General features: G+C 35.9%; 1 long non-coding RNA gene across 1 annotated transcript; it reads right to left on the bottom strand.

Moving 5' to 3' along the window:
* Positions 1-10,041: 10,041 nt before the first annotated feature.
* On the bottom strand, positions 10,042-11,258 carry LOC118488440. The gene is made up of 2 exons (XR_004884709.1): positions 10,794-11,258; positions 10,042-10,553 (listed from the first exon to the last, which is right to left on the bottom strand). It is a non-coding gene; the product is annotated as an uncharacterized LOC118488440 (long non-coding RNA).
* Between the last annotated feature and the right edge of the window lie 1,645 nt (positions 11,259-12,903).

Consider the following 12,903-nt stretch of genomic DNA (forward strand, 5'->3'; position numbering starts at 1 on the left):
ATTCGGGGACCCTAACTAGCTCAGAAAAGGAAAAACAATGTCAATGACAATATTTTTATGTTTCGGGTAAAGTCCGGTTGTTCAGTTTGATACTGTTCCGTTAAAGTGCTTAATTAATTCGTAAAGTGTCTTTTATGTATATTTTTGTAACACTTTTAATTTCTAACACTTAGGAAATTATAACAGACTATTTAGTGACTTTTCTGCATACTACTAGTATGTTAACAAGCACATGTAAGCATAACACAAATATCAGAAAGCAGTTAAGTAATTCCACACAGTCGTCAAGCACTTTAATTATCAAAAATAAATTGTACGGAATACATGGAATTTTGAGGGTTGTCACATTCTCCCCCTGTTAAGAAAATTTCGTCCCGAAATTTAGCATGTGGTTACTGAGGAAGCTAGTTATGTTGCGTGGGTTTCCTGGTTTCCTGGTTTTCTTGGGGTGTCACAATAATACCTAGGCCATGAGCTGCCGCAAAGTCTAAAAGGTCTCTACCAGGGTCATTCCTATCGCAAAACCAAAACCGCCATGTACCAACTCAAAGCCATCGCTATCCTTACCAATGTGGCCATTAAAATCTCCTCCTATAAAAATTTTCTCCTCCCTAGGTATGGCCCTTACTACTACATCTAGACAATCTCAAAACTCTCTTTTCTCTTGATCTCCTAGTCCCACTTGCGGTGCATAGGCGCATACCACTGTCACTACTTGCTCACCTAATACTAACCTTAACACCATAATTCTATCGTTATGTCGTATCACTTCAATTACATTCTTATGCAATTCTATAGACACCAAAAACCCTACTCTGTTCTTGGCCTCATCAGACCCTGAATACAACAACTTATACCCGTTGTGCTCTTCTGCTCTATGTCCTTTCCACCTAGTCTCCTGAAAGCACGCTATATGTACCCTACGTCTTTTAAGTGCGTCTATCACTTCCAACAATTTACTACTAAGAGTTCCTACGTTCTAAGACGCCACACGTAAACTACACCCTCTAACTTTACCCTTACTTGCACCTCTCGTCCTTGGACATGATCTCAAGTAAAAGTCATGGCTTCTATTGTCTATGTTTTCAACTAACAACTAACCACAAGGTAACAAACAATGGGCAACACAAAGTACACACAAAAAACAGAGCGATTACGAGATAGAATTTCAATTTTTATACGTGGAGCGTGTGTGTGTGCGTGTGTGAGTTGAGGTGTGGGAAAGAGGGTTTTTAAATTTTGGTTCAAGATTTAAATCTGACAGAAACAAAAACAGGAGGGAATATAACAGAAACAACCTACTTATATAGGGTTTTAAAGATACAAACTTAAATTGTTAAAAAGCAAGCTAACACCTGCAACTTATACCAACTTATACCAATTTCATACCATAAACAACATCAATTATAACCCCCTAAAATTGCACAACAGTAATCTACAAAACCCCTAAATTGATTCAGCAAAATTGAATGTTATAAACATATATAGACTAATATACTTTTAGAATTCCACTGCAATAAGATGAATAATTTTACTAGAGACCTTCAATACATACAAACCTTCAATATATATACACTGTCAAAAATGGTAAGGACGCTTAACACAACATAAAGAATCAATAAAGAACACAATGAGAAGCGACAAAAACTGGTGACGAAAATTTTATTAATCAACTGTAAGACCCTAACTCGTATTTAACAAAAATCGCAGCGGAAATTCGTGTCATAAAATTTCTTTCATTACAACGTCTTGACTTACTTGAAAGTCCGTTTAAAAATAACTCTTTTACTAAACAAAAGCAAACTTCCTATTTGCTAAGGTACACAATCGATCATTCTCGTACAATCTACCTTGTGACTCGGTCTTCTATCTCTATTCCTTGTGATAATCGCCCGTACTCTCGTATAACATGCACTCACCACATACATTTATAACATTAGCATACGTTATACATATAAACAAGATTCATACATGTACACTTTCCATTCAGCTTTCTCTCTAATTTTAAGCATATCATTCGCATATCCATTCCCTGGTGAGCCTTCAATAATGTACCTGCATTAATCTTCGTTTTCCAGGCACACGATTAATATCATTAACATTCAACGTATCCAAAATCATACTTACATATACACGTGCATACATCCATACCTCTCTACATACATGCATACACTCATACGTATCTTCATATATTCTTAAATACACTTCTACATACGTACCTACATTCGTACGTTTCTACATACATGCCTGCACTCATACGTATCTTCATACATACATAAATACACATCTGCATACGTACATACATTCCTACGCCTTCACATATATACATACTATCATACGTATCTTCATATGTACATAAATACACTTCTACATATGTACCTACATTCATACGTCTCTACATGCATGCATATACTCATACATATCTTCCATATATACATAAATACACATCTGCATACGTACATACATTCCTACGCCTTCACATATATACATACTATCATACGTATCTTCATATGTACATAAATACACTTCTACATACGTACCTACATTCATACGTCTCTACATGCATGCATATACTCATACATATCTTCCATATATACATAAATACACATCTACATACACGTACAAGATCTTGCATACCTCTTACATACTCATACGTTAATTACATGGGACTTAGACTTTGATTTATAGCCCATAAACATCTAAGGATCGATCAAAATCATGTTTAGAAAGCCCGCCGTAGTCCACGGATAACAAACCGAAGCCTACAATACATAAATCAACTTAAATAACAAATTTCAGGTTTTTAGACTTGGGGAGGGCGTCGGCGACGGCCCTAGGGACCGTCGGCGACGGCCTGTGGTTTTTCGCGTAGCCAAAAACCCCGTAGACAGGTAATTAGGGTGTCGGAAAAAACTGGTTTTCTAGAGCCCGTTGGCGACGGCCCTAACCCCGTCGGCGACGCCCTCTAGAAAATGCCTTTTTCTGCAGATTCGTTTCGTCGTCCGTACGCACTAAAACACGCATAACTTTTGAACCGTTTACCCGTTTAACCTCCCGTTTCTTCCTACATGATCATAATTTGGTCCTCTATCATGTGGACCTAAAATCCCACACCCGGATTAAGAAAAACCTTTACTTACGCTTACGGGTTAATAATCATTTTTGACGTAATTGACCCATTCATATATTTGACAACATAACTTGTTGGTTTAACCTTAACTTTACATGAACTTAATAATTCCAAGGTCATCTACTATAAAAGAGTCATTCCCGGATACCTTACACCTTTTTCCATCCATTTTGCTCAAAAGCTTATTTTGACCCGTTAAGGTGTTTGCGCATTAAATGGTCTAGGGTTTACAAAACCATACTCCCCACTTTTATACTTGACCAAAACCATTACACTAATCGAATAGCTTTCTTGTAAACTACTTTTAAGATTGTTCGCCCAATATACCCATCAAGGGCGTTTTAATCAACTTTATTCCCATTATTTACAACAAAAGACTTCAACACATACTTGACATCAAACATCATGTTAAATTAAATAAAGCATTATATTACTTAAACAAACTAAGAAGTGACTACGGAAATCACTTACCTCGAGTGCCCGTTTCGTACGTGCTTCCTCCTATCCTTTCCGTTAGCCTTCCATGTTTTCCCCATCTTGACATGATCCTATACTTTCATGTCATCATGGTTACCACTTCGTTAGTATAAACTCACATATGGACATAGCATGTACTTAATGATTTCTCTAACATGACACTCGTGACACAGCCTTGTTATGCTATTCATGCACAGTTGACTTTTAGAAAGTCAACTGTCTATCTTATGAATTATCAATCTAATCCATATATTCGCATCATTATAGTCGATTATACTACGGACATCAAATACATTCCCTACTCACATAGTAAAACACCATAAGACCACAAGATCATATATGCACACCACATAAACAATTCCTTCCATACTAGTCATCTCATAATTTCATGACTAAAAACATCATTCAAGATTAACTAATTTACACTATCCTTGAACCCGACATTAACCTTACTAGAAATCCACATACCATACAAAGACACCACTTTCACCCCTTGATCCCTACCACCAAATCAACTAAACGCATAGGGTGTACCGTATCTTCAAGCATAGAGTACAAACTCCTAATGCATGCTTCTACCATATCATAATAACCATTCAAATTCCACATGAACTCCATCTAAAACACACTTCACATATTAGTTAGTTAACAGCTACTTCATTATCACTTTCTAAACTTATTTACTCACAACTTGCATATAATTCCGCATTAAATTGTCACTTAAGCATTTCATCAAACACTTGGTGTGCATACAACGTTCTAAGCCTAATGTACAACCCATTCACGCTTTGTTACCCATTTCTTGTTTTCATTTATCAATTTCAACTAATTTCTCATAACTTTCCTTCTAAATCAGATTCATTTAGCAATAATCTACAACATCAAACTTCATACATATCGAAACTACACTCTATCTAGCATAAACAACATAATCATCTTCATGACATTACTTCCATAAGTGGGTTTTTATTAAAACATCAAAATAATCAGAAATTCGAGCATGATTCATGTTTCATGAGATGATTCTACTTCATTATCATTCTAATTTTACATAAATTCACGGATTGAACACAACCCATTTCATACAACTTCACCAAATTGGATTCTACAACTTACCTCATGTATAACAAGTCTAGATGAACATGGATTTGAGTTCATGCATAAGATTTGAGTTGAATCTCCCTTTTGATTTGGTCAAATTGCATCAACATGAGCATTCTTCCTTCCTTCTCTCCTGTGGGTATCGACACACACCACCAACACCCCCACATAATACTGAATCTTCTAATTTAACTAAACTTGACTCAATTTTCCAAGTTTAGTCCCTCTAGTTTGTCACACCATCACAATTGTCACCAAATTCATTCTTTACTTGTTTTGACTAAGTATTTTAACTAGGTTAAATAACCTATTTTATTTTATTTCGTGTCATATCATATGTGGAAATATAGGGCGAATATATGCGTTCGAATTTTGGGGGTTTTACATCAACCTAAACCAAACACACCCCCCAAACGCTAGATCTCACATATGTGAGATCAGAAATCAAGCACATACAAAATATAGGATCAACTGATAAAATATTAGTTGATCATATAAAGAAAAAACATAAAACTGAAAGATCCAACCTTGGACCAACACAAATCAGACCTAACAAGGCTGATGCACAACAATAATCAGACCAACGACGATAATTGATCCACAATCTGATCAATAACTGAACAAGACTCACAACATAACTTCATCAGATCATAACAACTCGAACGGATTGAACATCTTGAATGGATTGAGAGAACTGTGTATTGTAGGTGTGTAAACGAGAGAGAACTGGGGGATTATGATTCTCACAACTGATGATCTCTATTTTATACTCCAGCACAAACAATGTTTCACTTTAGTCCACAAGAAAGCCAAGTGATGATCGCAACCCTTCTGAACTTTCACATACCACCCTCACACTTTCAACTTGTTTACACCTTAAACACTTATCAGCCCACAAACACTCATGAGCCCAAAATATGATCCAATTATAAAATAAATATATGTAACAGACCATAAGCCCAATCGTATAAGATGTATGAATTATAACAATATATTGTAACAATATATTTTAACATCCCCCCATAATTCATACATCAAACATATCAAACAGTTCTAAACACTTGCACATTTTGAGAATAGGTTTTAGGATTCAACCCTTTTGTACAGACAACTGCAAGTTGATTCTCTGAATCTACTTCAATCATACATTACAACAAAGTTGAAAAATCTCCTCTTAGTTAACACACCAGTCAGTTCAGCTCATACAATCAAAACAATAGGCACAACTAAAAAACAATATGCAACTTACGAAAAGAACCGAATAACCACAAAATTTCATGCGCAGAAGCACACATGCCTCTTTGCACAACTAATGATAATCATCAGCACCCTTATTTATTTACTTAAACCACATAATGTGACACCAAGAAAGAGGCTATATAGACCATCTCAAATGTCACTTCTGGTGGAAGCCATGACCAAATTAAAAAAACTTTAACGAATGATTCCGCAACATGTACACAACTATTTGAAACATGATACACAAAAAACAAGTATAATCCATGACACTTTAACATTATAAACAAAGTTAAATCTTTTGACCCAAAAAAAAATTATATGATGAATAACAATATGATATCAACCACAACTCCTGTGAAATACTCAACCTGAATAACGAACTTTAAATTCAAAACCAAATAAAACATGAGACTAATAACAACAAATGATACGAAGTAGATCTACTATCAATCTCACTCACAAATTATCAACACGACGAACAAGTACAAACGTTTTAATAGTGTCAAAGACAAACAATTAACACATAATGCAGACTAATTCCGTCAAGACAAGAATCACCAGATCTGACAATCACTTATCATATCCAAACAACTGATCAACTAAAGACTCAGATAAACAAGAAGTAAATCTGACAAATAAAAAACATAAACTAAACAACCAGAACAAAATTGTACAACCTTCACAATTCACCACCAGGTTTATTATAACTAGAATAGCAAGAGTCTTTAACAACATAAAACTTGAAATAGCAAAGATTCACATATGACAATATTTATATCAGCATATAAATTCTAACTGAACAATAGACTTTTAATTTATATTCAAAGGAATCAAATACTAAAAACACCACATAAAGTCACACGTCTGAAAAAAAACTGGTTATGAAATCATAAAGACCATAACGACTCGTATGGTTTTACAACAAGAACAAAAATTTCCTTACAAAGAAGCAAATTAGACAGCCCCCATATACAAGAACAACCTCCTACACAAAGATGCTTGAGATTCACAAAAGACTACATCACTTAGAACAAAGTCTGAAAAGACAACGAATTACACGATTCATACATATACAAAACAAGTGAGATAACAAACAACTAGAGAGCATACTCAAATTGAACAATGAACCACACAGTCCATCAACAATACCATAGTTATATCATTTAAACAAAAACTCACACGATTTTTAAGAATTTGAGACCAAAACCGAAAGACTATACTTGTGAAGAACTCAAAGTCTAATTTGACTTTATTAGAAAAAAACTTTTACAATTTTACAAGCAACATGAACTTGTAAATAACAAAAGACTTTTTACAACTTCACAACAAGCACGAAACACAAGATTCATAATAACACTGATAAATGAGAAGTACACACTTCTATATCAGACAACAATTCCAGCCTAAACAAAAAATGAAACACAAAATCACTTGATTTAATATCTCACACACAAGGCTAAGAATAATGAGACATACGCAAGACAATAAGACACAACCAACCAAATTCTGATTAAACACAATTTGCAACCAGAAAAAACATCTCATCGGAGATAACATACAAGGCTGTCACATATACAAACAATCTTGATAATACCATTGGTTAAACATAAACCACACATCTCAACTAACCATACAAACAAGATCAAAGACAGGCAGACACAGAAACTGCAAACAAACAGCATTTTAGCAACATACAAGATCATAAACGAGCAGACATCAAGACAAAGATTCTCAACATATAGACCTCATAGCAAGGCAGACACAGACATCAAGAACAATCTTGACAGAACAACTGATTAAAGAACACTCAAACCATATGGTTTGACTAATCATACCACACAAAAAACGATAAGACATACGGACAATGCACAGGAGACACTTTGACAGTCCAAAAAATAGAATCAAATCTCATGATCCAAACCAAATCTTCACACAAGCCAACACATTAAGAATCAGATAACATGTAAACAAATGCAAAAAACCTAAGGCGAAGCTGAGTCAGGGACAAGATTCCAGGTTCGTCACTCAATGGTGCCTGGACATGCCTTTACTCAGGAGCCACAAACTGAACACAACCAACCTAATAATACGACAAGAAGTATAAACAAAAAATACAACAACCCTGCAAGAACACTGAATAGAAACAAACAGGAATTGCACAGAACAAGACAGATACAAATAAACCAAGAAACAACACAAGACGGGACAATGCAACAAATAGCACATAAACTTGATCAAGTGCCGGCCCGACTAGTCCGGTAAACAGGGGATGCCTAGACTCGGAATAATATGATATAGAAACAGGAAAAAAATAAAAGAGACAAAGATTGGAACAATCTTACAGTGGGTGCAAAAGCTCCAAAAATAGACCAGAACTGTAGTTTTTGAGAACTACAAGAACTGATCAATCCTCAAACAAAAAACCACCTGGTTAGTTTGCCCTGAACCTTCTAGGGTTACAGAGACCAACATGGATCTTCAACAAACAGAAGACCTCCTTTTTCAACACCAAACTGACGTTACAAGATCTTGCAGATATTGCAATATCCAAACATATTTTATACGATCTATACCTGAAATCACTTAAAAAAACAAAACCGAACAGACGAGAAGAAAACAAACATATCTAAACACAAGAACACAACGGAAACCCCTTATTTGGTCAAAGGTTTCATGTCCTAACTTGCATTTGGCTTTTGATTATAAAGGCCACCGTAGCATATTTGATATGACAACAAACAATTACAAATATGAAGGGACATTTACAAGAATAAAAAGCCATATAATGATTCGGTTTTCAGAATAAACAACTTAGCCCAAATGAAAAAAATGGTTTGTACACAAGCAAATACACATCTTTCAAGTTTAGCCAGTTTAAGAAAGCATATAGATGAGAAAGCAATAAATCTGAATAATAAAGGTGAACATCTGATGTAAAAGAAAAGCCCAAAGAATCTGCAAGGCTGATGAAACATCACAACTTCAGGTAAAAAAAAACATATATTGTAGCAGCTAAGAAGAAGCACATACTAACACAAGTCTTATACACCTTTCATCATTCAACAATCTACCAACATAACAAAACTTTGACCGATGCCAAACAAAACAAAGTGTCATCACTTTCCACAAATACACATTATAAAGCAAACAACCATTACTAAACCAGAATATCACACACAAGCATACACAAGAAAGAAAAACAATATATCACAATAAGATGCAATAACACAATATTCAGGATATGAATCTCCCTGTCAATAATACTGACTCATCCAACTGGTCACCGAAAGCCTAAGCAAAACACAATCGTGTGACAAAGAATGAAAGAGTTAAGAGAAAAAAACCTTACTGATCACCCCATAGAAATGCAGATCTAAGATTTAAGAAATTTAACCCTAGCTAGCAAGCTTCACCCGATCTGACTTCGATCGAAGATAATCACAATACAAAACCTCGACTCCAATTGTAGGTATGAGACTAGATGACCAGATTCAGCCCATCACCTGCTACACCTACCCGTACCCAGTGCTCCACATAGATCTACCAGCCTTGATGAAGGTGATATTCTTTGCTTTTATCACCTTAAGAAGTTCTATTCTACACTCCCGGTACCAAATTATCAACAGTAACACCCAACTTTGACGAAAGTTCACAAGTAGACTCCGGTGTGGCCAGACTGATAGATTGCATTCACCGGTGAAGCTACTTGTTTTAATCAGCAGGAACAATCATGAGAGAGAACCGGTTTTCCTTTCATGAACAAAACTTCATATTTAGGGATTAAACCTCAAATACACAGTGGAAGAGAGACAATGATTTAAACATCTGAACCCCAAAATCTGACACTATTTTGACAACAAAAAAACCTTTGAATCAACCAAGAATGCTGAAATCAAAAAACACTCAGATAAATTGATGGAGAAAATTGAATCAAGAACAACTATCCAACGCACCAACGGAAGTTCTTGGGGGTTCCATTTAAGAAAAGATTTTAAAAATCGATAAAAAAATAAGAGCCAGAGCTCTGATACCATGTCAAAAATGGTAAGGACGCTTAACACAACATAAAGAATCAATAAAGAACACAATGAGAAGCGACAAAAACTGGTGACGAAAATTTTATTAATCAACCCAAACCAAAAACACCCCCCAAACCCTAGATCTCACATATGTGAGATCAGAAATCAAGCATATACAAAATATAGGATCAACTGATAAAATATCAGTTGATCATATAAAGAAAAAACTAAAAACTGAAAGATCCAACACTGGACCAACACAAATCAGACCTAAACAAGGCTGATGCACAACAATAATCAGACCAACGACGATAATTGATCCACAATCGGATCAATAACTGAACAAGACTCACAACATAACTTCATCAGATCATAACAACTCGAACGGATTGAACATCTTGAATGGATTGAGAGAACTGTGTGTTGTAGGTGTGTAAACGAGAGAGAATTGGGGGATTATGATTCTCACAACTGATGATCTCTATTTTATACTCCAGCACAAACAATGTTTCACTATAGTCCACAAGAAAGCCAAGTGATGATCGCAACCCTTCTGAACTTTCACATACCACCCTCACACTTTCAACCTGTTTACACCTTAAACACTTATCAGCCCATAAACACTCATGAGCCCAAAATATGATCCAATTATAACATAAATATATGTAACATACCATAAGCCCAATCGTATAAGATGTATGAATTATAACAATATATTGTAACAATATATTTTAACATAAACAAATTTTAGTATTAACAGATATTAGTGTTATATATATATATATATATATATATATATATATAATTCTGTTTAAGTTGGAGTGCACCTGGATTTGTGACCGGATATGAAGCCAAGTAGATCGCTGGTGACCAGCAACAACAGAGAAATTTACCGGAGAAGGCAACGTCGCTGATGACAACCGGAGGTTGCTGAAATTACCTTTGCCGGAAACTCGTCTCTTCTTTACATCGGAGACGGCAACCGGGAACGTTGTTTGGCCGGAACTCGTCTCCGCCTGAAATTACCTTTGCCGGAACTCGTCTCCGCCTGAAATTACGTTTGCTGGAAACGGCGAATACTTGTTTGGCCGGTGGAAAAAGGAACGTTGGCCAACGTTGGTTGTACGGAGAGAAAAGGAAGGTGTACGGAGACAAATTGTACACAAAAAACAAATATATTTTGCAATACATCATATATACATAGAACGGAAACTCCTACTGCAGAAAACACCCATTAGGCAAGATATTGTTTGATAGAAAATCATGTTCTGTGGTTCTAAACAAAAACTCCTACCGCGGACAACTTAATTTGTACTAAACAATGACTTTTTATTAACCAAAGTCGTTAAACTAATTTCATCTATATTTCTACAATATGGAGCACAATATTGTTTGATGTAGCAAAAAATCATGTTGTGGTTTTGCCTAGTAACACTTGTTACCCTACTAAAGGTCTGTTTGGTTGGGGTAATTGAATAAGCGAAGGAATGGAATGGACAAAAGAATGAAATGGACCATTACCATTCCATAGTCTTGTTGGTTACCATGTGAGAATGGAATAGATCATTAATTACCGTGTGTTGTTTAGTAGACAGGAAAAGATGAAGGAATCCAATTGGCGTTAGGTTATGGCGGCGGGTGGCAGCGGTGATGGTCGTTGGCAGTGGAGGTGGTAGAGGGTGGCACCGACATCGATGGGTGGCAGCGACGATGGTGGTCGGGGATGGGGGTGGCGTTAGTCGGCGGTAGCAACGGTGGTCAGTGACAATGGCGGCGATGATAGTCGCAATTAGCAGCGTTATGCAAAATTCGAATTTGATGTTTTGAATAGAGGAACTAACGCCACATAATAATCGCAAGAAGAGATGGTGTAATTATATCCTCACCCATTTTCCTTGTAATGAGATCTTAGGAACACAATCCTAAATTAGTGAAAACAAATTGTAACACCCTTAATTTTCGATGTAATAGTTGCACATACTTTATTTAAATAACCAAACGATTCTCAATTAACGTGAAAAGATTGATGTAATTTTGATTTTCAATTCAAAACAAATGAACATATAGCGTTTAAAGGAGGAGATAAAGACTTTTGGATATCTTTGAGTGTGATGACGGGGGTAGCTGAAACCTTAATAACCTGACTAGAGACACAACAGCTTAAAAGGTTGAAAGGTTAAAAGGTTCGGAAATAGTCCAACGGTCATGAACAGTAAAAAGACAAGTGAGAGCCTTGTCACATCACCCTCTGCGTGTCCAAAACTCTCAGCCGTAAAAGAGAGTATGTACACAGAGAACAACCTTTTACCCACATGTCTAAACCCTTCAACCCCCAAATGGGCAAGTCCCTCACTATAGCCAAGGATCACTGGTCAAAGGCTTCCTCTTATAGAAGATTCTTTCCCTATAAATAACAGCCTCTTGTCATTCATTCCAGCCATTCCAGATCAACTCAGATCACCCTTGATGTCACACCCCTAATTTCCACGTGTCACCGGTGGGCCGGTGGGGGATTATCGTGACGTAGTTGATATCGTCATAGTCAAACAACACAAATTATAATGCACAGCGGAAGCAAAGATAGATTTATTTCAACTTAAAATTTATTGTAATATCCAAGTATCACAAAATGTCGAAATAACATCCACAGGCAGAATTAGATAAACAGGAAACTTCATTTCAACAGATTTTGTGCATCCTAAGCTTGCGAGACTTCTACGGATGCTTAAGGAGTGACCAGCCTATTACGCGTACTACCTGCACTTAGTCTTTTTGGAAAATACGTCAGTTTACACTGGTAAATACAATTCAACTGACTCATTTTGAAAAATGTTTAAAATTGATTTAAATGCACGTGGCATAAAACTTTTTATAACTTGGGACAATTATTTGCTTAATAATCTTGTAAAAGAATTACATGTTCGTTCTGCGTTCAGT

Source organism: Helianthus annuus, chromosome 16 (assembly GCF_002127325.2).
Source record: "Helianthus annuus cultivar XRQ/B chromosome 16, HanXRQr2.0-SUNRISE, whole genome shotgun sequence".
NCBI lineage: Eukaryota > Viridiplantae > Streptophyta > Magnoliopsida > Asterales > Asteraceae > Helianthus > Helianthus annuus.